This window comes from Chinchilla lanigera, unplaced genomic scaffold (genome assembly GCF_000276665.1).
Source record: "Chinchilla lanigera isolate Chin_1 unplaced genomic scaffold, ChiLan1.0 scaffold00009, whole genome shotgun sequence".
Classification (NCBI taxonomy): Eukaryota; Metazoa; Chordata; class Mammalia; order Rodentia; family Chinchillidae; genus Chinchilla; species Chinchilla lanigera.
Genome location: NW_004955410.1, coordinates 12,620,237 through 12,647,069, shown reverse-complemented (window position 1 = coordinate 12,647,069; position 26,833 = coordinate 12,620,237). Strand labels below are relative to the sequence as shown.

The 26,833-nt window shown below is 38.8% G+C and overlaps 1 long non-coding RNA gene across 2 annotated transcripts in view; it reads left to right on the top strand.

The window, feature by feature from the left end:
* The window catches only part of LOC106147778, a 124,883-nt gene that overhangs the window by 45,925 nt on the left and 52,125 nt on the right, over nucleotides 1-26,833 (top strand). The window contains exons 2-3 of one of the 2 annotated variants that reach the window (XR_001232731.1): nucleotides 10,992-11,133; nucleotides 21,221-21,301. This is a non-coding gene — a long non-coding RNA (uncharacterized LOC106147778). The remainder of the gene's footprint in view (nucleotides 1-10,991; nucleotides 11,134-21,220; nucleotides 21,302-26,833) is intronic. The other variant, XR_001232730.1, reaches the window with a different exon arrangement.

Genomic DNA, 26,833 nt, shown 5'->3' with positions numbered 1-26,833 from the left:
AAAATTTGATTTTATGTGCATATTAAGAAATTTGTGGGCAGTATGAAAGATTTTACATAAGTATTTTGTTGTAAGGATGACATTTGCTTACTTTGCTTACTTTAAGTGCTGATCTCAGGTAGCACTAGTACAGTAATAAGCAGTGTGCAGGATTGGAACCACCCATTTCAGGCCCCCTCTCTCCCAGAGAGGGTCAACTGGGTGGCCCTTTGGTCCACACACACTCCACCCATCAGGAGGTGGCCTGTTCTGCCCTTGGGAAGCTCTGCTTATCACAGGTTCTTAGTACTCTACCTTGGGGAAAGTTTACCTCCAACACGCATTAGGATGAGCTTTAAAAATTGATTAAGGGCCAGCCCCCCCCCCCCGCCTCCCGCCCCAACCAATTAAATCTCTGGGAGTGGGGCCCAAGCCTCAACCTGTTTCTGAAAGTGCCCCAGGGAGTTTCATGTACTGTGAGGATTGCCAACCACTGTACTTCCAGAAATCCACCCGATTTTAAAGAGCTTTCTCATGGTTCACTTTTATCTCTTCTCCAAGAATATTAACTCCTGGTCTTCATAGGAAGTGACTTTAAAGGCCTGTGTGATATGTATCCGTTTATTCTAAAGTCACTATGACAGGACATTTCTTAATAAGAAATTTGGTTAAATACAGCCAAAATAACTAGGATTATATTAAAAAGAAACTGATCAAAATTTAATCCAGGGCTATTTAGTATGGTTTATATTTTTTTATCTGTACTTTAATGAAGTTCATTAACTTGAATCTTCCAAGTTGGCTACAATGCTTCATAAGCAGGTGGATTTGAGAGTGTTCGGTGTCAAGGCCCTATGTGCTGAGCAGGTTCTTTTGGGACTGCCTTGGTTTTTAAAATGGTTTTGTAATGATTTAAAAACAAACCTAAGGCAGTAGCAGAAATAAGTCAAGGTAAAACTCATATCTGACTTGATTTGGAGGGAAAATCAGTCATTCAAATGCAGCCTTTCAAAAAGAAAGTTACAATATGAAAAATAGAATTTTTGTTTAGAGTTCAGCAAGGAGAAATAGAAATTATGATCTAGATAGTGTTGTAACTAGATTTTATTTAAAAATCTGTGCACCTAGTATTTTATCTAGCAAGTTAAAGTAAAAATACCCTGGTGGTCACAGTTCCTGTGGGATTTGAGGGTTTTATTTTGTGAGTAGAAATTTTGTTAAAGTTGAATTTCTCACCACTGAAATTAGACTCTCACAGGCCACTTGCAAGGTGTTGTTCAAACTGCCAGAAAAAAGTGTGTGTGAGTGCAGAATGAGTGCTCAGCCCTAAAAAATTCTCAGTTCCTGGACCCTGGGGTTGTGGATTAGGATGAAAATGGGGCCTGTCCTGATGCCCTCAGACTGGGGTAACGTGAGAGAGGGCATTAGGATTGAGAATGGAATTGAGCAGTGACTCACACATAGATTTAGAAAGACCCTGCTGAGGCCAACAGTGGTTCAGAGCAGGTGGGGAGGTTGGGGAGGAAGTGTCAAGAGTATCCCCATTTCTGTCTGAGTGTGGCTGTCACAGGCTGTTCATCCAGTGGAGGAGAGAGCTAACCAGTGCATTGAGCTGGTTATTGAGAGTAAGCTTCCCATTGGCTTTACTTTTTTATTGTTGTCGTCGTCAGGGATATAAAATATTTTGGTTCAGTGTTGGTTCCTTTTAGCTGAAACAGTAATGGTGGTCAGTGGTCAGGAAACTGTGCCTTTCTGCAGTTTACATTTCTCTTAATCCTCTACCACATCAACCTGCCTGGCCTCCATCTCCATGGGCATCCACGCTTCTCAGCAACGCTTCTCCTTGGCAGGTGATTTGGGTCTTGCTTCACTGCAAGCAGCTCTCTGAGCACACTACATCCTTGTTCCTCCACCCCAGAGTGCTCCATCCAATTTCATTTTGCAGTGCTTTCTAGAGGGGTGTGTGTGTGTGTGTGTGTGTGTGTGTGTGTGGGTGGGTGTGAGGTGACAAGGACTTGAGAAGATCTGTCCCTACTCCCCTACAGTCATTTCAGTGAGCCCAAGGGGGAGTGTTTCTTCCTGAATGAGGGTTGGCTCCCTTTCTTCTCTTTCTAATGCTTTTCAGAGAGTGCTCAGCTTGGTAAGGAATGAAACTCTATGCTCCATGGCCCGTTTCCAGATGGGTGCAGTTCCAAACTGCGTTTCAAGCCAACACTAATTATATTCAGGGTTCTTATTAATAACAGAGTACAGACATATGTAACTAATATTGAATATTAATTTTTCCCTAATAAGAAGGCTTGGCCATTTTATTATGGATGTGAAGCTGCCTTGGTATCTGTCTGTGAAAACATTGGCATAGAGCCTCACCTGTCAGGAGCTAGTGATGGTCCCCTCTGGCAGGAAGCTTCCAATTTTCTGGGACAGTTTTTCCCACATTCTTGCTAAAAAGCCTGTGCCTAGCTCATTGGCTTGGCAAATGGAGCAAAACTTCCTGGATTTAAATGGCACTGCTAGAGAATCGGTGATCATCCAATAGAACCATAACAGATTCGCTTTGACATTTTCTGCATTGTTTTTCCTAGATAAATCAATATTTAAGCTATTGTGAATTTAATAGTTTAAATTCACTTAAAAGAAAGTTGGACTTTTAAGAAGTGTCAGTTCCATACATATGCATGGTCCATGTGCTGCTTAGCATAGTACCTCATGCACAACAGACTCTTACAAGTTGGACTGATAAATTATTAAAAGTCATTAAAGAAATTCTCTAAATGTCTTTTCTGGATAGCTTTTTAAGAAAAGGTGTTATTGTTTTTACTTGAGGATGATAAAATTAATCCTTTAAAACATTAGTTCCATCAGTTTATCAATTTAAGTTTGGAAAGAGTTATTCTGTATTACATCAGTGGCTCTTAGCTTTCCATTGCAGCCTCCTGGGAAGCCCCACCCAGGATAAATGAAATCAGAATTTCTGTTATAGGTTGTAAGCATGTGAGAACTTAAATTTTTTAACAATGTCATCGAGGTATAATTATCATACAATATACTGCACATATTTAAAATGGAGAGTTTGAGAAGTTTAACCTATGTAGCCACCTGTGAAACTATCACCATGATCAAGACAATGAACATCGTTTGTGACTTTATAACCTGTCCAGGTGATTGCACAGCCCAGCAAGACTGAGAACTCCTGCAGCAGTGCCTCCAAGTCTTGAACTTGTCAGTGTGTAACTTGGAGCTGTTCTTCCCATCCAGTGGGGCAATGACTTGTCAAACTCCAAATGTAGAGCAAATAAATGGTAAGGGCAGGGCTGTCTCGGGAAAAGGTGAAAATTAAGTGGGAACTTCTGCTGACTGTTCTGAGCTGGCATCTGACCTGAAATCCTCTCAGTACAATTAGACATCACTCAGATGATGGAAACATAACAATGTAGTTGAACAATATTCTCATCGTATCAATTGCCTAACAATTTTACCAGCTGGTTTTTAGCTGGTGCCAGTAAAATAGTGCATCTTTATAGAATGATATAAAATTCAGCTACGTGGAATAACATTGATGTTCAATATCAGGGCATCATTTAAATGGACATTTTTAATATGGTAGAATGTTACACAAACACTAAAATGACTTTATGAAATATTTAATGATTTGGAGAAGTTGTTCATTTTGCAAAGAGAAGTTTGCTAAATCAGTGTGTGATGCAGTATAGCATTTCTATTTTGAGAAAAGATATACACAGAACATTCAAATAATTAAAAAATATATTAAGCAAAAGGATGCACAGACACATAATCACACAGGCAAAATAAAAGACTTGGAAAACTTACACTGAAACATTAATAATTGTTATTTCCAATGATGGAAGAAGACATTTTAATTTCTTTTAAAATTTCTTTCTGTACTTTTCATATTTTAAAATGAAAACACTTTTCAAAATCAGAAATAATAAATGTTATTAAAAATCAGCTGTAAAAGTTCCTCCAAGGGAAAATAAAACCCTGTCTAAAGCACATCCATCCAAGCTGATGAAAGACTATAAAAATCATTAAAATTCTAGCTTCGAACTAGTGTGTGTTACCCAGTAGTCATTCACTAAATGTTTCTGGAAAGATTTGCATAAATGACTGAAGCTAAGCAAAATAAACAAACCCCTGCTCAAGTTGGAACTAGTTCAGTTGCTTTTTTTTTCAGAGTCATCAAAGCAAATTGGTTTTGTTTATTCTATTAAACTCAAATTTGAGGTTGCAAGGCATTTGTATTACTGTTGAAGCATGTTGGCATTTCATTTCATTTTGACTGACTCCAACTGTTTTTTTAGTAAAACTAGGCAATATGCAAATAAGCAGGTTTCTACGTATGGGCTGTTGTATTCTTATCCATTTCAGAAAAACTCCAATTTGAATAATGTTTTCTCCAACATGGAAGACAACATGAACGGGATCCATGCATCCTTATCACATTGCAGGAATTTACATCTTTGTGACAAGTGTGCCAGTACAGTAGGAACTCCCTGTGTCCTGTGTGTGTTCCCCTCTCCCAGCCCTCTGCACTGAACGTTGGCTTAGTTCACTGTTTTTGCCAACTTGCAGCTTCATTCTGTTTCTCCTTATTGGATTCATCTTGTCAGCGTGCAAAGCACTCCACTCTCCTCTGGCCTAAAATCACTTTTCATCTCAGATGTGCCCATTCTGTTCCTCCCCTTTTTTCCATTGCCAACATCTCCATGAGACTGTCAGTATTTTGGCTGGAGATACTTTCTTCCTCCTCTCACTACCCAGGCACCGTGTCTTTCTTACACTGTATCCGTGTCAGTCACTCCCTCACCTTTCTCCAGTACTAGGCCAGACCATTTCCTTTTTATACACAATTCTCCATCCACCTCTGAATTTCTAGGAACACAGCAATCCCTATGGGAACTTGTGAGACCTGAAGGCATCTCTTAATTGAACAATATGGAGAGTTGTGCAGAGGCTGCTGGCTTTTTTTCATGGAACACATTTCCACTAATTGTCCTGTGGATTTCTTTTTCTTTTCTTTTTTTTTTTTGCATAGACCTCACATCTAAAGTTAACACAACCTTTCCAGTCTTAGCAGTTTTCTCTCATATTTACCTCCTTACAAAGTTTTAGTGTGTGTTTGCTGAATTACTTCAGCAAAAATATACAAGGCCATGCCATAGCACACAGTCAAACAGATCCATCTCCAAATGCCATCTGACTTTGGGATGTTACTAGACTTATCTGTACTTCAATATGTCCACATATAAAATTATTGTAATAACAACTACCTTATGTGATTATTGTGGTGACTAAAAGAAGTATTGTTTGAGAAGGCCATAGCCCTGTATTTGGGCCATGGTGGCGCCTCAGGATTCCGGAATGCTTCCTTTCTTCTTGGCTTCTTCCTCTTACACAAACTTTAGGAAGCTGCACCAATGTGTGAAGGCCCAAGTGGCCACTAAGTTTGTGAGACTCCAACTGGTGTTCCAGTAAACTGCCAAATCGTAGGTCTTTTTGAGCTGGGCATGCCCTTTCACATCGCAGATCACAAATGCAAGGCCATGAATGCTAAGGGTCTGTGTCTCTTCTTTCAGATCAACCAGTGTGATCTGTCCAGAGATTTTTAAATTACAGAAAATGTACATAGCAGGTATTAAATCAGCAGACAGTATTCATATGCTGCAAACTCTGTGCTACCAAGTCACCCACATGTTCATAGCCACAGCAGAGGGAAGAGGGAAAAACAACATTTTCTTCTTTTCTTGGAACTGCCATCTTTTCTCATCTCCGATGCCAATGTCTTCTCACAGGATTTACAAGGGAAGAAAAGTCTCACTGTTCTAGAATTGCCAGGGAACGTTCCAAACCTTGCTTAGCCTTCTTCCTAGCAACAGATCCAACAACTTCCTCCACATTTCTCCTGGGTGGCATGGCTGTCATGGGGCTTATCATTTTCTGCCACCCACTAGCCATACAACCTTGGTCCGTTAGTCCCGCTTCTTCGCTTCAGCTTTCTTCTCTATTAGATGGGTGTAGTAAAACTACCCATGTCATAAAGTTACTGTGAGAATGAAATAAATGTCACCTGGATTTAGCAGTATCCAGAATGGTGTAAGCACTCAATATGTTGCTATGTAAGTATTTCACTAGTGAACCTGTGGCTTACGGAAAATAATGTGAACTAAGAATCATAAATCATACTGAGTCCTGGCTTTACCGCTTACTAGCTATAATGAGTCATTGAGAAGTTACTGAAACTTATTTCTTAAAAGCTGTAAATGCAAGAAAAACAGTTTTCAGTAATGAGTGGGATTACCTCTATGAAAAATAAATTCCAAAGTGCTGCTGAACACAAAATGGTATTATCTCAACTCTGTTTTTGAGGAGCGGCTGCTGAGTCTTGGTTGTCTTTGCATTTCTTCTGGCTTCTAGCACTTTACCCTTAGTGAGTCTACAGCAGCAGTTGTTGAACGAACAGTTTACTAATTCAATACAGTTGAGAAAAAGGAAGCAAATCGAGACAGCCTCTTCATGACCCATGGAGATGTGTGAAATCTCACATGTAACGTGTGTTTTTTAATCAGGTCCCCTGAAGCTCTGCTGTTCTACTTTACACAGAGACAGGCCAGGGAGGACTAGGAGCTTCCAATTAGAGCAGCAAGGATGAGCTGGGTTGCTCTGGGCAGGCACGCTGACCATCTGAGAAACCGGGGCTTGATAGCCCGACAATGATGGGAGAGGGAAACTCAGACAAGCAGACACAAAAACGTATAAAGCCTTTCAGTACGGAGCTTTTTACTGTAATGAGAGATCCCATGAGGCTTACTGAGAGATGAATTAGACAAAGCAGTTGAGATCTTCTTTGGAAAATAATTTCACTTTGGCAGAGTATACTAGATGACCTAGAATGACAGATTCTGCTAATTTCCATTATTGCCTCAGGGAAGGTTGAAGCAAACTGAGCTCTGATTTTGCAGTATGTTTCTCAAACATAACTTCTTGGTCTACTGCACAGGTAATTACTCTAACTACAAAGTTCATGTTGCTAATTATCTCAACTATGGCTTTATTTTCTCTACTGCTACTGAAACCTAATTCTCTTGGGTTTTACAGTTTCAACCAGTAAGCGCTAAAATCTTTTTCTAGCAAATGCAATGCTTGGTCATGTCACTTGATGTACGTTTTTGTATCATTAAAATGATTTACAATCGCTGTGGAGTATTGGTAATAATGTTTACTAATGACCAAGACTCAAAAATAAATTTATTTTCATTTACTAATGATTTGGTTTTCACCACCTTTATACCACTGTAGTGTGAATGTCATTCTAGATGGTGTACATGTGCCATTTGTAGGGGAGGTGAAAGTGAAAGGCATAAGAAATGTTTTGGAAGGGCAGAGGTGGGAAGTGGAAAGGTTTTGGCAGGTTGCAGTAATGGACCCCGTATCTAAGAGGGTGAACTCTTAAGGAGGTAGAAATAAAGCCTTCTCTTTGTTCTAATAACAAGACTACAAAGAGATAAATGAGATATTAATCATCAAAGACATTCACTTAGTACAGCCTGAGGAGGGAGGACTTTTCCACTCACTGCTTCTCTGTGCTGTTTGTACACAGGAAGTTGAAAGTTGTCACAGTGTGAGGTAACCTCAGGGACCTACTATTTTCTTTTTTAAAAATTTATATTAGTACATGTTTGCAAAGCATAATGCTTATATTTCTCATGGGGAGTTGCTACATACACATGTTGCATCTTAATCTTTCTTACTTCCCCTTCTTTTCCCTTCCCTCTTCTCCCCCTCCATCCCTAGATCTCCTTCCCATCTTCACACATCTACCTTCCTGTTTTCTATCACCTGTCTTTTATTTTGCCCTTTAAATTATTTATACTTTGGGTTTCTCATATAAGAAAAGCCATGTGATATTTAACCTTTTGTATCTGATTCATTTCACCTAGCATTATGGTCTCATGGTGTATCCATTTGACATCCTAGGAAGTGCTCTACCATTAAGTGACACCCCCAGATCTTTGTTTTTTTTTCTTTTTTCTTTTATTTTGAGGTATGTTCCTGGGGCTGGTCTTGGGCTTGCAACCGTAACCTTCTTGTGTAGGGCAGAAGCTTGCATAAAGTTACCCCCTGGGTCCTCCAGCTGCCTCTGAGATGTTCATCTCTGATCCAGTCACTGGCTGCTTCTGCTGAAACAACAGCCTATCTGTGTTTTTTTGGGCTGTGGAAAATTTACATTAGAAATTGAATGTAGGTGTGACTCTGAGGGCCATTCATTGAAACATGACAGGTACTAGAAGAGACGCAATTCCATGTGAAATTCCCTAAGCACAGAAGGGACCATAGGTAGATAAATGATTCGACTCAGTGATCTTCCATGCTCTTCCACCTCCCCAGATTGTGCTTTTATTTGTATTACCACTCTTGTATGTTTTCCTAGAAGTGTATGAAAACCATCTTTTTATATTATCATTAAAGTGAGCCATAAAGGTAATTCTGACATGGTACAATTAGGATATGCCTAAAGTATCAGAAAAACAAACGTTTTTTGTAAGCTTCTTAAATAAAATATATTTCATATGTGAAATATTGTAGATATGATAGTATAGCCAACAAGAAAGCTATTCAAAGAAATTAAATAATTTACGTAATGCAAATATAATGGAGCAGCAGACTACAGCAGGAGTAATTCTTTAAGATGATTGGAAATGAGTGCAGCAAAGTTTGGAAGAATGTCTCCAAATCAATTATAAATGATATTCTAGGGATTTCAGTTGGTTTTTACACTCAAATGCCGGGTGAACTGAGTCAGTAATGACTTGTCTGATAGCTGTCTGAGCTAAATTCTCCGAAATAGTGTAACTGAATTTCAGCATCTAACCTCTACTAAATGGGAAGTGTGTGTGTGTAGGAGAAAATGAAAATCATTCCATGAAGTGTCAACCCTCTGTCAAACATCAGAAATTAGTTATTTACTCAGACAAAATCCAAAAGCACAAGCAAGACTCAGTTCTTCCACTTTCGCTTTGCAGTGTGTTAACACAAGAAGGACAGAGGGCAGAGCAGAGTGGCTTTGTTTTCAGGCTCCTGGGTAGCTATGTTCCCACAAGGCAGTGCATGATCAGGGCAGACTAGCTTTGTTAAAACCTACGAGCATCATTTGGAGACAAGATTAATCTCTCTTGGCCTCAATTTCCTCACTTATAAAGTGGGGATAATAATAGTACCTAGGTCAGAGAGTGCTTCATGTTTTTGGTACAGGTTCTTCACATTTTCAGCACATAATCCAGCATTTATTGATTGATTGAGAACAGGTCTTGCTGAATTGTCCAGAATGGGCTTGAACTTGTGGTCCTCCTGCTTTAGGCTTCCAGAGTGCTGCTGGGATTCTAGGGTTGTACCACCACACCTGCTCAGAGTTCTTTTGAGGAGTTAAGGACTCCTTGGAACATTAACTCCTACAAAGTGATCAATAATTTAGCTTCCCAGAGTGCCATTGCCTTTATTGTTCTTTAAGAGATAGGGACCCTGAGATTGTGCTTTTCTCTGCCCAGAGAACCAGGAGAACATTAGCCAAGACCATCATCACCCACAGTGGTTCTGTGTTTGGATTCTGTCAGTCCTGGCTGAAACAGATTGGTCTGATCCCAGTTTCTGACCTGATTTTGTTCTTCCCAGACTGGACTCTTTCCTGCTGTTGCTACTTTGCTTGAACCTTGCCTACATGACTGTGTCTGTCCACCCTCAATTCCCTCCTCCTAAAACCTTGGGAACTATTTTATAAGATTTTAAAATTTTGAACACTATTAATTTAACTTGTATCAATTTTATTATTATTATTTTAAATTTTGAGACAGGGCCTCATATTTTCCCAGGCTAGCTTGAACTTGCAGTTTTCCTGCCTCAGCCTTCCAAATTCTGGGATTAACTTGTATTTATTTTACAACACGTGAGTTATCAGGTGCTGGAAATGTACAGACAATTGGAGGTGTCATCAAAGAACATCATCCCTGACTTTCCTTTGAAAAACTGCTGATGCTTGGGTGCCATCCTACCTGAGATCTATTATACTTGGCTGTGGATTTATTTGGCTTGGATGAGATCCAACCATCAGTATTTTTTAGAAATTCATACTGCCCATACTGCTAATGTGCAAGCAGAGTTGAAGAGCACTTAGCAAGCTTAAGGTCATACTGTTAGTGGTGGAGGCCAGTCTCAAACACCAAGCTGTACGCTTTCTGCAGACAGACCTCAAATTCTGGTTTAACAGAGGTTTTCTGCACAGTCCATTTAGTGATTGTACTCTTTCTCATAAAAGTAAGGTATTAAATAAACACGCCCTTCTGTTTGTTGGCTTCTGTTTAGTTAAAATTTCATTCTGTGCAGTTCTACCTTAACCTTATGTTTTTTTCCTACACTGGTTTGTTCAGCAAGCCCTTTATTCCCACATGTCTTCTTTTCTTGCCGCCTCCAAAGCCACCTCTAAAATGTAATTGCATTGCTGAATCCCTCTCTGACATCGTCCACCTTGATCAAATACTAATTTCTTCATTGTTCTTTCAGCCTGTATTAGATTCTTCCCAGGCACAGTCTGAGTGCTGATGTGATTGTAAAACACAGTGTGTTCCCATGAAGTATTAGGGTAGAATAAAATCAAGTGCCTTTGTGTGTGTGTGTGTGTGTGTGTGTGTGTGTGTGTGTGTGTGTGTGCATGGTTGTTTCCTGCTATTTAGGGATAATTCAGCCTTCTCTTCTACACTGAAATGTAATTGGAATTATGTTACCTTTTCTCATTAACTGTTGCCTGCAAATTGATTAAAGTTTCTTAGGCTTAGTGATGTCCTAAGTACAATAACGCTTGGTTAAAATTAATCATGGAATTTCATATGTATTAAGTTCCCGTTGTCAGCTTTAGTAGGATAGGAAAAGGGAATGTCAGCTTAATTGAATTAACTATTTACAACAATTTGCCCTGTTATAAGTGAGGTTTTTTTCCTTTTCAGGAATCTTTGTAATAGTTTACCCTCATCTGCTGAAGACTTTGACCAAAGCTGCTCCCAGCCCTCAGCGTCGTCCTGAGAAAAGGGCTGCCTCTGAAACCAGAGAAACATTTGGGAGACTCTCAGCCTAGTGGACTGTCTGAAGGTGAGATTGAATTTGTTCTCTACTTGTCTTTATAAAGGGTCTCATTTAGCTTCCAAAATACACTCTCCAAAGAGTGAATAGGGAATAGGTTACTGAAAATTCTTTGTAAAGAATTGAGAGTTTTTGTTTTGGGGGCGAATTAATTTTTTTAGCAGTTTTGATGGAAGTCAACTGAATATTTTGACCAAAGAGAAATTTATTTGAAGTGGAATTTTGATCTCTGAAGACTTACTTGAATACACACACACACACACACACACACACACACACACACACACACACGCCTTAAAAGATCAATAACTTTCCAAGAAAGTTCTTTTATATTTATGGTCTCTGTCAACCTCAGTATCTGCCTTTATGAATCCAATAATATAACTCAAAATATTTTATTTTATTATTTTTTGTTTTTTTTGTTTTTTTTCTGGTACCGGGAACTGAACTCACGACCTTGTACTTGTCAGGCAGGCGCTTTGCCGCTGAGCTAAATCCCCACCCCCTCAAAATATTTTATAAACATGAAATATTTTTTGCATAAGTTAAAAAAAAACCAATTACTTTATTCCCAAACATTTATAACCCTCCAAAATACTCTTCTACCCCCTAACCTATTTTCCCCCATTTAGTCATTTTCAGTTCAGTTCAATAAATTTTGCTAGGCTCTTTGGAAGCAAAGGTAGTAAGTCTTTGCCTTCAAGGAATATTTAAAAATGCAAGAGACAGACCTATAAGTAGGTATAACCAACTGTAGTATGATACAAGTATACCGAGGGTACATTAAAGGATGGCAGAGGTATCTAATGCAGTCTGGGGGCTGGAAGACTGTGTGTTACAGCGGGCTTCTTGGAGGAGGTGGCCCCTGAAATGGCTCTTGAAAGATGAGTATAAATCAGTCAGGTGAAGAGCAAGTGGAGTGGAGGAGGACACCACAGGCAGGAGCAGTGGGTTAGGATGTGAAATCCAAATGTGAAAGTAGTAAGTTGTCGCAGGTTGTTGAACCATATACTCTGTGTGTATGGGGGGAGGCAGAAAGCACAGAGGGATGTTCATCTGTAAGTCATCAGCATTTTAGTCGTGTCACCATGGAGTGAGCAGCGAGTGAAGTGCAGGGAAACAAGATTGTTGTTTTTTTGGAAATGGGAATCAAACTCAGGACCTCACGCTTGCCAGAGGGGCACTGTGCGATTGAGCTATATCCCCAGCCCAGGGGAACAAGACTGAAAGAAGGGAAGAATTGTTTGGTAGTGATCTGTGAAACAGAGAAGATGGCTAGAATTTGGCTAGAAACATTGTAGAACAGAGAGGGAAATTTGAAGACTCTAGAATGTGCTGGATTTTGGAGTTGATGGAAAGTGGGAAAATGTTAGGACCTGGGATATTTTGGTTTCTGGTTGGGGTGGCTGATGCTGTCTTTAGATTTAGAAGAAAAGCAGATTTATTTGGGGGAGGGAAGGACTTTGAGGTACATACGGGACACTGGACAGCTGGGAAGTATAAGGTGGAGGTAAGGAGAGGAACCAAGACTAGAAATACTCACTGGGGAGTAATAGACTGTGTGGCTCATCTTGACACTACTGTGATAAAATACCTAAGAAAGTCGACTTACAGGGAGAAAAGACTTGTTTTGGCTCAGTGTTTCAGTTCCTTGATGCTTGGCCCTGCTTCTTTTGGGCCTGTGGAGAGGGAAAAGCAACATGGTGGGGAGCACAGAGCAGAGCAAAGCCATTTGCCTCGTGGCGGCTGGGAAACAACCAGAAAGGAAGGGCTGGGCTTCACCAGGCTCTCATCCCTGCAGCCTGGCCACCGAACCTTTAGCATGTGAGATTTTGGGGGACATTTGAGATCCATAACATAGGCAATAACTAGAAATATTTTTGCACATATAAATTTGATTATGTACCTAAGCCTTCAATATTATTTGTTCATATACTGGAGACACAATCCAACACATTTAGCAATTTACACTACAACATTATTTGCTGTTTCATTTGTGTGTGTAGTTATTGGACTTATTTGCTTGTCATGATAAGTTAAGAAGTATCGTAGGGGCAAATGTGGTAGCTTTTTCAAGTCTGATAAAATGTAATTTAAAACAGTATTTAAGGCTGGGGATATAGCTCAGTGGCATAAGTACCTGCCTGGCAAGCACAAGGTCCTGAGTTTGATTCCCAGTACCAAAAAAAAAAAAAAAACCAAAAACCAAAAAACACAGTATTTAATAAACAGTATAAACTATAAAATTTCAGAGTCAAAAACCAGTGCTGTTTTCTATTTTATTTACAACACTTATAGAAATTAGTTAGGAAAGGTGCTTTGCTTTCCACAATGTAGTCTTTCTCTGTATCAATCGTGTTTCTCAGGCTGGGGATATAGTTCAGTGGCACAAGTGCCTGCCTGGCAAGCATAAGGTCCTGAGTTTGATTCCCAGTACCAAAAAAAAAATCATGTTTCTCGTCAATTCCTCACGCTCCTTGCCCTGCAGAGTGGTTAGGCATTGCTGATGGGAGATTGAGCAGGGTCTTGCATTCTTCAGTGGGGTGGTGCCAGTCTCTCCCCGCTGGGTGTTCCCCACAGTCCACCCAGAACATGGTGAGGGGGTCTGTGTAACAGAGGCTGCACTGTTCGAGAACAAGTCCATCCAAGTTGGGCTTTGGAAATTCAGTACTCAGAGCCTTCTTTGAGGCAATGCCATGGGTAAAAATTTTAAATTCAAATAATACTCACAATAGTGCTATTTTGAGTTAATTTTATTTGATTATTGTGGTCTTAATTAGCTTAATGACTTTTTGTTTAAGACTTTTTGGAAAATTACAAAATCTTCTCATTATACTCTTTATAATTTACTTCATTACTATCTTTCCATGAACATTAAAAAGAAAAGAAAAATTAACTTGAAGCAAAATTAAGTAATTTAGTAACATTTGGAACCAGAGCCCTGATCTCTTGAAACTCCGGCCTTTTCATTGTATCATTGTTTTTTCTCATTCCAAATCTTTATTGGACTGTGGGGTTATCTATATATCTTAAAACAGAATTAAGTAAACCACTTTACACCAATGGCATTTACTTTGGTTAATCACTCTAAACTCAGCAAACAGATTTTACTTTTATACTTGAGTACTTGATTAATGCTTTTTTAAAACATAATTTTTAACATGGGTTTTGGTTTGGTATTATTAATTTCTGTATAATGATTCCATTACCGTACTATAGGATTGGAAGAGAATCAAACCACCTATAAAAATTACAGTTAAAAAAAAGGACAGTCATCTGTGATTTCAAAACTAACACTTTTAAGCAGATGATATTTCTGACTTGGTCAATTACATTGCAATCTACTGTGGATTTTATGTACAGGAAATGAATTTATGGAAGTGCTGAGCTGGTGTAACTTAGAATGACGGCACATGCACTCAAGTTGTAGGTGGTCTCCAAGACAATGGATCCTTTTCTAAAATTCACAGAATGGTCAGTCTTTGCTGTGAAACCAGTGGGCTGTAAGTCGTCAGGGTGCGTGTACAAAACATGATTCACTCATCCCGAAAGCTACTAGGAACAAAAGGAGTTCCACTCTTTTATGTGTAAAAGGACAAGGGATATTCCCCCCCGCCTTTTTGCCTCACTGTCTCTCTTTTTCTCTGTCTCTGTGTTTCTTTCTATTTTACTCATATTCTTGGGGAAATAGAGACATACTAAGGTAATGTCTCCAAAGCCCAGGCTCTTTAATGGTGTTTGTTTCTGGAACTGACGTGGAAACAGCATGTTATAGATAAGGGATGAGAACTGCGTGGGACAGTTTTCCATGTGCTAAGGGTTTGTCCTGTTTGTTCCTTGCCTGGGCAGGTCAACAGTGTAAACAAGGTAAACAGATAAGGAAACCGTTGTGTGCTGTGAACACAAGACAGTATGATGGTTATGAAAGGGAAATTCCGCTTTCACCACTGTTGTTTGGCCTGGTGGTGGTGTCTTCCACGGGTGGTATCTAACCGTGGGTGCAGTGAAGTATAGGCTGCAGCAGTATTAGGTGGCTGTTATCTACTCAGATTCTGAGCAAGTGTTTCAAGTACCATTATGCAAACAAAGCAACATATTAAGTTTTTGTTAGCTTTGGAGTTGCCACTTAAAAGCATCTAATTTGAAATATCACTCAAAACTACCTTTCTACTCAGGTCAGAGCACAGAATTCTGCAAGAGGAGGGTTGGGTGGGAAAACTCCTATTGGAATATAGAAAGCATGGGTAAGTTTCCAGGGTGACACTTGCTTGGGCACTATTCCAGCAGACTCAAATCATAGTTAGCTGTAAAATGTGTTATTCTATGCCCTTGTTTAATGTGGGATTTTAAAAAGAAAGAGGTGAGGAAATGCTGAGCCACTGACTTTTGGTACAAATTCAATCCACCATAGAGGTCATAGACTTAGCATCAGCGATTTGTGGACCATTTTGGTGGAGGACAATGACAGTGGGTGTTTAATCAGATAATGTCCTGCTGCCGTTGAACTTTCACTCTCCACTGCCTTTGTTGTTTGGGTACTTTGGAAATTATTCTTGATTCAGGTTTATTATTAACTTTTGAACCTAGCTATGTCACTAGTATCTTGCTGCTCATGTTAAAATGAGAATGGTAACTAGAGGATTTATTTTTGCATTAGTTGATAGCATGGCAAGCCAGTGTAATATGAATTGACTTCACATTTTTCCGTAAAATAAGCTGGTTCATTATCCCCTGAGGATTTATTTAAAATTCATGCCTTAATAAGCCATTCTTGCTAGTTGTTGACTTTCTGGGTTTTCTTAAAGCTTCTACATAACAGGGAAATAGGTAATAATACATAATAAATATTTTTATCTTAAACCTTAAAAAACATTTTTGATTGTTGTCATTAAAAATGGAAAAATAGAATTTTTCACCATCAATAGTATAACAGGGATAACACAATCAATAACATAACAGGGAAATAGGTAACAATACATAATAAATATTTTTATCTTAAACCTTAAAAAACATTTTTGATTGTTGTCATTAAAAATGGAAAAATAGAATTTTTCACAATCAATAGTATAACTATTAGTGCTATTTGTTGTAGATAAGAACTACTTGAAGCAATTATGTCTTTTAATATGATTTGGAAAATGATATCTATAAGGAAATACTGAGGATTAAAAGATTATTGGAGATACAGAGCTGCCAACAGGTTTTATTCACCCACTGAGACACTTTTTCATTTAGAGGACAGCTAGATTATTATTCATATGACTATTCAGAAATGGCAGTTTTCACTTCAGTAATAAATATCAGCAGTATTTCACCTTATTCTCTTCTGTTTCCTTTTTGCTATAGAGTTTTCATGTTTTATTTGGAATCGTATTAGTATGTGTGTAGACAGAGAATCTGAGACAGAAAAGAGAGATAAAGAGACACAGACAAGGAGAGAGCAAGACTGAAAATGGAAAGAGGTATTCCTCATACTCTACACATAAATCAGAGCAACACTTGAAGCTGTTCTCTCCAGTGTTATGTCTTTGATTTCTCTGGCATTAGAGCTTCGTGATCTGTTGCTTACCAACCGTTAAGCAGGTGCACAGAACCATACTCTTGGCTGAATCACTGCAGTAGAGTTGTGATGTACCACCCAGATCCCTTGCCCTTCCTAGACTGAAGCATCTTTCCCTGGCTTCTGGAGGTGCTGACAGCTGAGAGCTCACAGCCGGGTCCCTCCTTTTACAGACTGTCTCCAGCCTTCAGCTAAAGATAGCTGCCTCACCCATGGCTGTGTCATTTGCCCCAGGAGAGCAAACATACTACAAAAGCCCTTGCCCCAGCTCAGAATGGCGTGTAGGACCTGAAGGGTCTGCCAAGGCTTTGTTGTGACTGTACCACTGCCCATCCTCTCCACTGCCTTATCTTGCTTTGCACACTCCCCTGCAAGTGTGGAGCCCGTGAACCCTCACCAATAAAATTCCTGCACAAAAATCCTTATCTCAAAGTCTGGTTCCAGGCAGTCATGGTCTGCAGCAGTCACCATCCATGCACCATGCAGTGCACATGTGTATGAGTATGTGATTATGTATCTTTGTAGTATGCTAGAATCATAATCAGGATCTATGACAATGTAGCCCTGGCCCTTCCTGTAACAATGGGGTTAGTAATATATACCTCTCAGAGTCATTGATAGCAAAAGTATTCAATGCCTGGCACACTGAAAATATTCATTACATTATTGCTGTTATTATAGTTACCAGTAATTGCCTATAAATACTCCATAAATACTGCATTAGTTCTAGCCAATTGGTCATAATACACAATACATTGTAATGTTATTTTTATTATAATATTTACTTTAGTAGAGTATGGAGGTTAATAAAGGATGCATCAGCTGCAATTTTAAGTCTTTCTTCTATACTTTTCATTGATTTTAATAAAGTAAGTAAGGCTGACTCCCAAAGGGAACCTAAGATGATTGAAGGAATGAAAAGGAAGTCCTAGGAGAACTTAAAAGACCTGAAACAGTTTAAAGAAACTGAGGCACAACTTGCCTCCTATCTTTTTGGGAGGAGGATATTGAACATTTTGCTCAAAGAGGATAGAATAGGAGGAAATCTGTGTCAAAGGGACTTTTCTGCTCTTGAAAAGAAGATGCTGGAAGGAACTTGTGGAATATACATTTCTAAAAGTCTCTGGAAGGAAGGAAGGAAGTATGGAAGGAAGTATGGAAGGAAGGAAGGAAGAAAGGAAATAAAGAAGAAGAAAGGATGGAGGGAGGGGAAAGAAGGAAATCCTTCAGTCCTGGGTGAGGTGCTTCCCAGAGAATCTGATGAGAACTCTAAACTCCATTATTTCAGAAATGATTCTTCATAAAACTCAAAAATATTTTCTGAAAATTCTATTGCCCACATTCATTTCCTCTATAACTCAGTTTCTTATAGTATCTTTGTGTCTCAATATACCTTGCACATATTTTCCTGAAAATCTCACTTTATGTGCAGTTAAAAATTTCACAATGTTATAGTTTTCATTTTTACTGTTACCTGTCTATTTATATTCTGCATAAAAATAAAGTGTGCCACCTTGAACCACTTGTTTATAGCCAATGGAAGCTCTTTCTTGACTTAGATATAACAGCATTGCTAAAATACTGAGGAGCATTACTCTGAAGGGCTCTGGAATGACAGTACGAACTCTGGAATTTTGGAGAATGAATTACTTTTCAATCAGTTAATTAGAGATAAGATTCAAGAGTGGATGTAGAACTAGGTTTTTAGACTAAACACTCTTTTAGACATTAGTATGAGAAGATAAGAGGAAGCCAGGGAGAAGTTGCTAAATTGCTAATAGGCATATTACATTTTGGATTTTCTCTTTGGCGTGTCTTGTCAAGTAGTAGCAAGCAGAGATAGCATGAGGTAGACAAAAGCGCACCACTGTACTGGAAGCTGGTGCCTGGCTCTGGTCCCGTTGTAGCAGGGAATACAAGTGCTTCAGTCATCCCAGGAAGTATGTTTGCAGTGTAATATATGTCATGGCACAGGAAGGTAAAGGTATTTTGAAATTAATTTTGGCATCTTGGTGATTTGTCCCTCATATCTCCTTAAGTAGCAACACACTGGAGCGCAAAGCACTTGCTTCAGAGCCGGTGATACAGGTTTTAAGGCTGGTTCTGTCTCCCACTTGAGGTCCTTCTTTGAGTTGTTTACCCTGTATGTTTTTTTTTTTTTTTTTTTTTTCTTTCTTTCTTTCTTTCTTTTTTTTTTTTTTTTTTTTTTTTTTTTTTTTTTGGTACCGGGAATCAAACTCAGAACCTTGTGCTTGCCAGGCAGGCGCTTGTGCCACTGAGCTGTATCCCTGGCCCCTGTATGTTTTTAATGACGCTGCAGTTCTTTGTCCTTTGTGCCTCACAATGGCTTGTGGCTTAATTTCAGCCTCGCAGTTGCTTAGGGAAAACAGATATGGGTTAAATAAGAAAACTGGGCCTTGGGGTTATGCCCCAACTCCTAATGTGGTAAACCAACAGCCACCAATTCAAATCACCTGATCTAATTACATGAGCATTCAACACCCACCTTCCTTCCACCCAGTCGCCACCCACAGCCCGGGCATCACTGAGTTTGTTCACTTGCAGAATCTCAGGACCCCCAGACCTCCTGAATCAGACTATGCATTTTAACAAGAAGGTCTGGGGTTCATTTGTACTTTAAAGTTGGGGAAGTGCTGTAATCTCTGAGGTACAAACATGAGACATTTTACATTTGTACACCTACCATGTCTTCAGATCTCTTCTGTCAAATCTCTTCCTTTGATGAGTAGATCTGACAGCTTTTTAGCTACTTTCAGATTTTTAAAAGTTGAAATACAGTCTAGTCAGTTTTCAAAACTTTAAACTCATGTGGAAATAAAAGCCTTCTTTCCCTTCAGCCCACCTTACACCCTTGAACAATTTCTTTCATTTTTGTCTGTTCATTGACTTGTTCTTAAATCAAATGTACCATTTCCAGCTCCCTATTTGAGATAGCATAGCATTGTGGTAGTTATTCTTTGGAAGGCGTTCATTTGCCTCAAACATCAGGGAAACTCAGAAGTAAACACCAAGGACACATATCCCACATAAAATAATGAAGGAATCTATCTTCTCATTCATTATATTTCACCAGATTATTGAACCAAGGGTGATATATGATCATCTTTGATATAAACAAAGCTGGTGAAGTATGAGACTGAACTGTACTAAAAAGAAATATTTGTAAAGCTCTTGTTTTTGATTTTTATTTAAATTTTGGAATCTTCTTTGACTAAGAAACCAAGAGTTAGGTTTATTCCTCAGTAGCCAAATGTCCTTGGAACTCCTTTCAAATGCGTGGGGCTGTTCTCAGTGTTCTGGGGTTTGTGTATCCCTGAGTCCATGAAATATACCACATCAAACATCTGACTCTTTGTCTTCATCCCTGAGGTGAAATTTTCATTTGAGCTCTCCCTCTGCTTCCTCTATGTCTTGTTTGTTTTCACTTTTAATGTGACAAGAAAAGGCAGCTTTTGTCTTTATTTCTGGTTAGCCAGCTTCATGAATATGAAGTTTCCTTTTTCAGCTACTATTCTGTAATTTGTTTTAAAATGAAATCTGAAGTGAAAAATAACTCCCAGTTCTCACTTTAATATATTTGGATTATTAATCTTTGTTTTGTATCCTGAGCCAGACAAGGCTATTTTCCTAGGCTTCATCACCCTGAGAAGGCACAGGCTGTGCGTGCATGTGTGTGTGTGTGTGTGTGTGTGTGTGTGTGTGTGTGCATGTGTGGTATAAGTGACTTAACTAGGTATAGGATAGCAGTGGAAGGCACATTTCCAAAGCATCTTCAGGGACATGGTGCTAGGCACTACATCCATGTCTTACTTTATCTTCACATCAACTGCGAGGCAAGTTGAATCGTGTCTATTTTCCAAACTGAGAGCCAAAACTTGGGGAAAGTTAGTGATTTACTCTAATTCACAAGCTAGTGAATGAAGGAAGGGGAGCAGGTGATGAGATGGCATTGGAAAGCGGGTGTTCCACCACCCTCTTCTGGTTGTCATTCAGAAATTGACATTGGGTACGCTGGAGGTAATTGTTTTTACAGAGTTAATATACTTTATTTTGATATATTAAGTTGTAAGAAAAATGTTAATAAAGCTTTAGTCTGCCATTCCTGCTTTATTTAAGCTGGAGGCTCAGCACTGGTCAAGTGCTGCCATGCCAGGGGACTGACTGATTCACTGTCCCTGCAGATTACTCTTCCAGGTGGTACTGTCATCACTGAATAGTACTACTAACTCTACCATGATCTGCTTCTAAGTACCCCTCTCCTTTTCCAAAACAGCTCTGCTTTTAGAAAGGTACTTCTTTTTAGCTGCACTCTATACCCTGCGGGTTCAGCACCACTCAGTTGGCAGCCTCCCTCCTCCCCTTCTGGGCTGTGGATGCTTCCAGCAGGAACCTCACACTTCTGTCTGAGGACTGCTTTTCTAAACGTGCTAGTCAGACTTGCAGCTGATTTCTCTGTATTGTGAATTTGTTTCTTTATTGTTGCCTAAAATTCCCTCTGTATCTCTCCTCATCTAGCTTGGTGGCTGTAGACAGCAGATTCCGGCTGCTTCTGTTGCTTTTGATAGCAGAGGGGTTGTCCTGAAGCAGCAGCCAGAAGTAAGTCTTTGCCAGCCTCTTACAAGTTTTGCTGAAATTTAAAGCACTATTTGCCTTTGTATAGAAAGCAAAAGGCCCTTTTTTGGAACTGGCAACACACATAGTTGTCTTTTATCTTTCAGGCAAGATGTAATTAGATTTCCTCTGCAATTTACCAAGTGATTAGAATGTGCAAAAGAAAAGAAAGCTAAGTGCAAGAGTATTTTTAAGTAGTATTGATTTTTTTCCCCGAGTATTAAAGTAATATATGTTCATTGCAAACAATTTGGAAAATGAAGAAAAATGTGATGAGAATTAAAATAACACAGGCAAAATGATTATTAGTTTTTTTTTCTCATTACACTGAAACACACACATAGATATACACACATTTATCTTTTTGCAAAAAGTTTGATAACAGTCCTTAGAGTACTCATTTCAAACATTTTTTTCCCTTTTAAATTCTTTCTTTTATTTTTAAAATGGAATATTATATATGTACAAAAAGGAGGAAGAGTAATCTTGTACTCAGGAGAATTTACTGTGGAAACGGATTCTGATCTTGGATCAACAATTTACTAACCTGGAACCTAGAGCAAATTACTTAATCTTTCAGTGCCTAAGTTCCCTATGTACAAAATGCAATAAAATTATTATAATTCATAGAGTTATTGCTAGAATTAAATAGTATGGCATTAGAGATTATGTTTAAAATGAATGTAGCATATATGTAAGGTAGAAAAGGTAAAAACAAACACACACAACATAGGAAATACAACTATTTTTGTTTCCTTTTATTCCTTGATCATACCCTGTCTGTTTCTCCAGCTTCTCTTAAAGTGACATTTAATTTTATATATTTTGAACTTCACATAATTAATGTCATACTGATTTTTACTTAATACTATGTTTGTCAAATGTATTCAAGGTGGGTTTTTCATTGCTAACAGCATTCTGTTCAGGTATATATCATCATTTTGTATCCCTTTCATTGTTTTTTTAAATGTTTGAATGATTACAGGAGGTGCTAGTATGAACATTCTTGTACCTATCTTGTTGCACATGTCAGAGTTTGTCATGCTGTTCTTTTCTAAAGGCGTCTTCATTGCTGGGTGGTAGTGTGAGTGCGTTATCAACTTTACTGGAAAATGGTTAATTATTTTTCAGAATGATTTTGCTGGTGTACATATACTTAACTCAAGATGAGAAGTCTGTAGGTAATTTAATTTTTGCTTTTCTAGACAAGTATGTCATTTCTTTTGCATTGCACTGAGGTATTCTCTTAAATTTAGATGTATGTAGTTTTAATATGTCTAGGTTTGTAGTTACTTTTATACATCTTTCTTGGTATATTTTTGTAGTTCCTACATCAACAAATTCATGTTTTTCATTAATTCTAGAAAAATATTAGCCATCACTTTTTTTGCACATTGCTTCATTCCATCTTTTTGCCTCTCCTCAGTTCTAACTGGACTTGTTTTATTTTCTATGACTTAGCCTATTTTTATGTTTTCCTTCTGTTTATACTATAATATACATAGTTTCTTTAGTTCTGATTTTATAAGTAGTTTACCTGTATCCACAGGATGTTTACCTCATATATTGAGTAGTTAAAATTTATTTTGCAAAGTTAAACAATTTTACTTTCATTTTTAGAAATTTTATTTTTTATTCTTTAAATGTGATTGATCACTTTTATAATATTCCTTGTAATTTAAAAAAATTGTAGTAAAATACATATAAAATAAAGTTTGCCATCTTAAAGCTATTTTAAGTATGTGAGGTATGACAAATATATGGTAAAGATTTAAATTTTTAAAAAATATTACAATAAAGGATACATATCCATTAATTCCCCTTAAAATATCCCCCTCCCTTCACTTATCCCTCATACTTGCCACTTTCTGAAGCAGTTCTGGAAGTCTTCTTTCATGTCTGGAGTTGAGCTATTGTAGCCGCTTCAATGTCCTGCACTGATTTGGAATGTTTACCTTGGGTCATTTTGATTTTGGGGAAGAGCCAGAAATTGCACAGTACCAGCTCCAGTGAATAAGGTGGATGAAGATGTGCTGCACTGTTTTTATGACCCTGCTTTTCCATTGTGTGGTACTTGGCTGCAGCATTCACTGTAGTTTTCTTTTTAATCACACTGTGTAAACACACTCACGAAACAGGTCTTCTTGAGCTGCTTTGAATGTGGCAAGAATGATGATATATCTGTGTTCAAAGTGAGGGAGAGTATTTTGAGGGAGTGATGGGAATGTCTTTTACTGTAATACATTTTTAAACATTTAAACATTCACTATGTATTTTGATCACGCCTCACAGAGTTCAGCAGTGTTTAGGTCCATCTGCATCCTTGTGCAGCCAACCTCCAAAACTCTGTACCTTGCAAAACTGAAGTGTTATATTCGTGTAACTCCCCCCTTCTTTGAGCACCTGTCACAGTTCTATGTTCAGTCCTTGCAAATTTGACTGCTCTGGTACCTCTTACCAGTGGAAGGAAGCAGTGTTTGTCTTTTTGTGACTGGCTGTTTACATTTAGCATAATCAAGGCCTAGCTCTCCTGTAGCTTGTGCCAGAATTTCTTTCCTGTATACAGCTGAGTATTCCATTGTTTGTTCCTTTGTGATTTTTATTACCATATTTATGATTTTAACCACTTCAGAGATAATGATTTTGGATTCCTATCTGATGATTTTAACATCTGAAGTTTCTGAGCATCTGGATCTGTTGTATTCTGTTGTTTTTCCTTCATGGTACTGTATTCACTTATGTGTTTGGAAATTTTATTTATGAGATTGTGATGGACTGACCTTAGTATCTGGGGGTCCTGAGACCTACCTCAAGGAGGATTTTAGTTTGCTCAGTAAGAAGCAATTACCAGTTTTGGGATCTGTTAGCTTTTCAGAATGTCAGAATTTTAGGTGCAGCACCTCATGTAGATCCTCAGGCTATTGTCAGCATTTTCCCCGAAGGAAATTCAGGCTTTCATGTTTGCTGGTTTTAGCTTTCTCCCCCCACCCACCTCCCTCCTTTCCCCATTTTCTTTTGTAGTATCCCTTCCTTCTATTTTCTATTCCTCCATCTTCTTTCATCCCTCCTTTTTTACATTTTCTCCTTCTTGTCCACCACACTGCCTTGTCTGGCTATTGGAGATTTTGTCTTTGTCTTTGGAATTCTGAAATTCCTTATGTCTATTTCATCTGTTCTGAAAAACTCAGGCATTATTTCTTCACATGTTGTTACTCCCTCATCTTCACTATTAGCTCTTCTAGAGTTCCTATACATATGGAGTTCCTTTATTTCTAATCCTTTATGACTCAACCTTTTTTGTTTTTAAATAGATTCTCCATCAAATTGTGCTTGACAGCAGCATTTGAAGGATCTTTTTTGTTTGTTCTTTTTTTGGCGGGGGGGGGCAGGTACTGGGGATCGAACTCAGGACCTTGTGCTTGCCAGGCAGGCACTTGTGCCACTGAGCTATATCCCGAGCCCCTTGTTTTTTGTTTTTTGTTTTTTTGTTTGTTTGTTGTGTTTTGTTTTTTTTTTTTTGACACAGAATCTTGTTATGTAGTTTAGGCTGGCCTTGACTCACTGTGTCGTCCAAGCTGGCATCAAACTCATGACAATCCTGCCTCAGCCTCCCAACTGCTGGGATTACAGGCGTGTGTCACCATGCCCAGCTGGAGGGGGGTGGCGCTCCTTTTTGCAGTCTGGTAATTCCTTCAGCTTTGGATTCTAATTTGCTAATTTACTTTTTACCTTTGTTTTACCTCAGCTAAATTGACTTGTTAAGTACATTTTTTAGCCGGGTGTGGTGGTGCATGCCTGTAATTCCTGCACTTGGGAGGCTGAGGCAGGAGGATTGCTGTGAGTTCGAGACCAGCCTGGACTACAAAGTGAGCTCAAGGCCAGTCTGAACTGCAGAGCGAGACCCTGTCTCAAAAAGAGAGAAAAAGAAGTATATTTTTTATTGGAATTGTATTATTGCTTTCAGAAAGTTCTGTTTGGTTATTTTTCAAATCTACTTCCTTTCTTTATAGTTACATATTTTTGGCTTCTGTATTTAATTCCTCAGTGGTCTTTTTTAATAGCAGATAATTTCTGTTTTGAGTCCAGTAATTCTGATGTATGTAGTCTTAGCAGGCCTGTGCAGTGTGTTCTGCTGACTCTCATTCATGGTGTCTGGCTTGTTTGTGTAATGTGTATTTTTAAAAAATTATGAGATATTACTTTTTGGAACTTTACCTGTGGGAATTCTGTAAGGTCTGGTTGGAGAGCTTAGTCCTCCATAGAGGATTTAAATTTGTTTGTAAGGAAAAAAGTATTGCTTTAAATTATTTTGTTGGCTTTGGATTTTGGGGAAGGTGAGGAGAGAAGAGTCATGCAGAGTAAATAGAGAGCTGCAGACCAGAAGTGCAACAGGACTTCTGATCACATTATCCAGGAGCTGTTTTTATCCTCTGTTCCATTTCAAAGTCAAGAGAAACAGTTACACTGCCCTTCCTTTGTGGGATGCACTTGCTTCCTACCTTAGCAAGGACATAGCCCTGGGGGATCCATGCTTCATGGAGCTGCCCTATCCCAATTTGTCTCTGGGTGGATGTCTAAGACCTTTTCTCCCATTACCTCTTCCCCATACCCACCTTACCAGAGGTTATTAAAATCAAAAGCCCTAGGTTGTTAGCAATGAAAAAATATCTTAAGGTAACTACTGATTTCACTTCCAGCTTCACTTTTTTGGGGGTCAGTTTTTCCTTTACTGTTGTCTTCTGGCATTTCCCTTTTGATTGCTTATAGCTCAGTTGTTTTTTATAAGAATGTCTTTTATCTGTTGTCTAGAGTCTTTAGGTGTTTAGTTGGGGTTTAGAGTATGTTGTCTGTTATATTGATGGGAAGGGTAATTCTGAGCATTTGAAATGCTGCCAGTTCTCAACAATATCAGAAAGAGTATTGCTGTGGTGTTCGTATGTAATGAGAGAGGAGATCCTGTCCTGGGGGGACTGACCAGCATTAGTAGTCTCATCCATCCAAGGGCAAGGTGGCTCTTGTCCTTTCTTTCTTTCTTTTTTCTTTCTTTCTTTCTTTTCTTCTTTTTTTTTTTTTCCAGTACCAGGAATTGAACTCACGACCTCATGCTTGCCAGGCAAGCACTGTGCTGCTGAACTAAATCCCCAGCCCTGATAATAGGCATTTTATTTTATTTTATTTTTTGGTCTTTTTGAGATGGTATCTTGCTATGCAGTTCAGGCTGGCCTTGAGCTCACTTTGTAGCACAGGCTGGCCTTGAACTCACAACGATCCTCCTGCCTCAGCCTCCTGAGTGCTGGGTTTACAGGCATGTGCCACCATGCCCGGCACTCTTTCTTTCTTCCTTGACAAGATCTCTCTGTGTAGTTCAGGCTGGTCTTCAACTCAGTATGTCGCACAGGCTGGCCTCAAACATGAAGTGATCCTCCTGCCTTGACCTCCCAGGCGCTGTGATTATACAGGTATGCACTACTGCACCTGGATCAATCTGAGGGCTTTTTCAATTTCTTAAATCCCTAG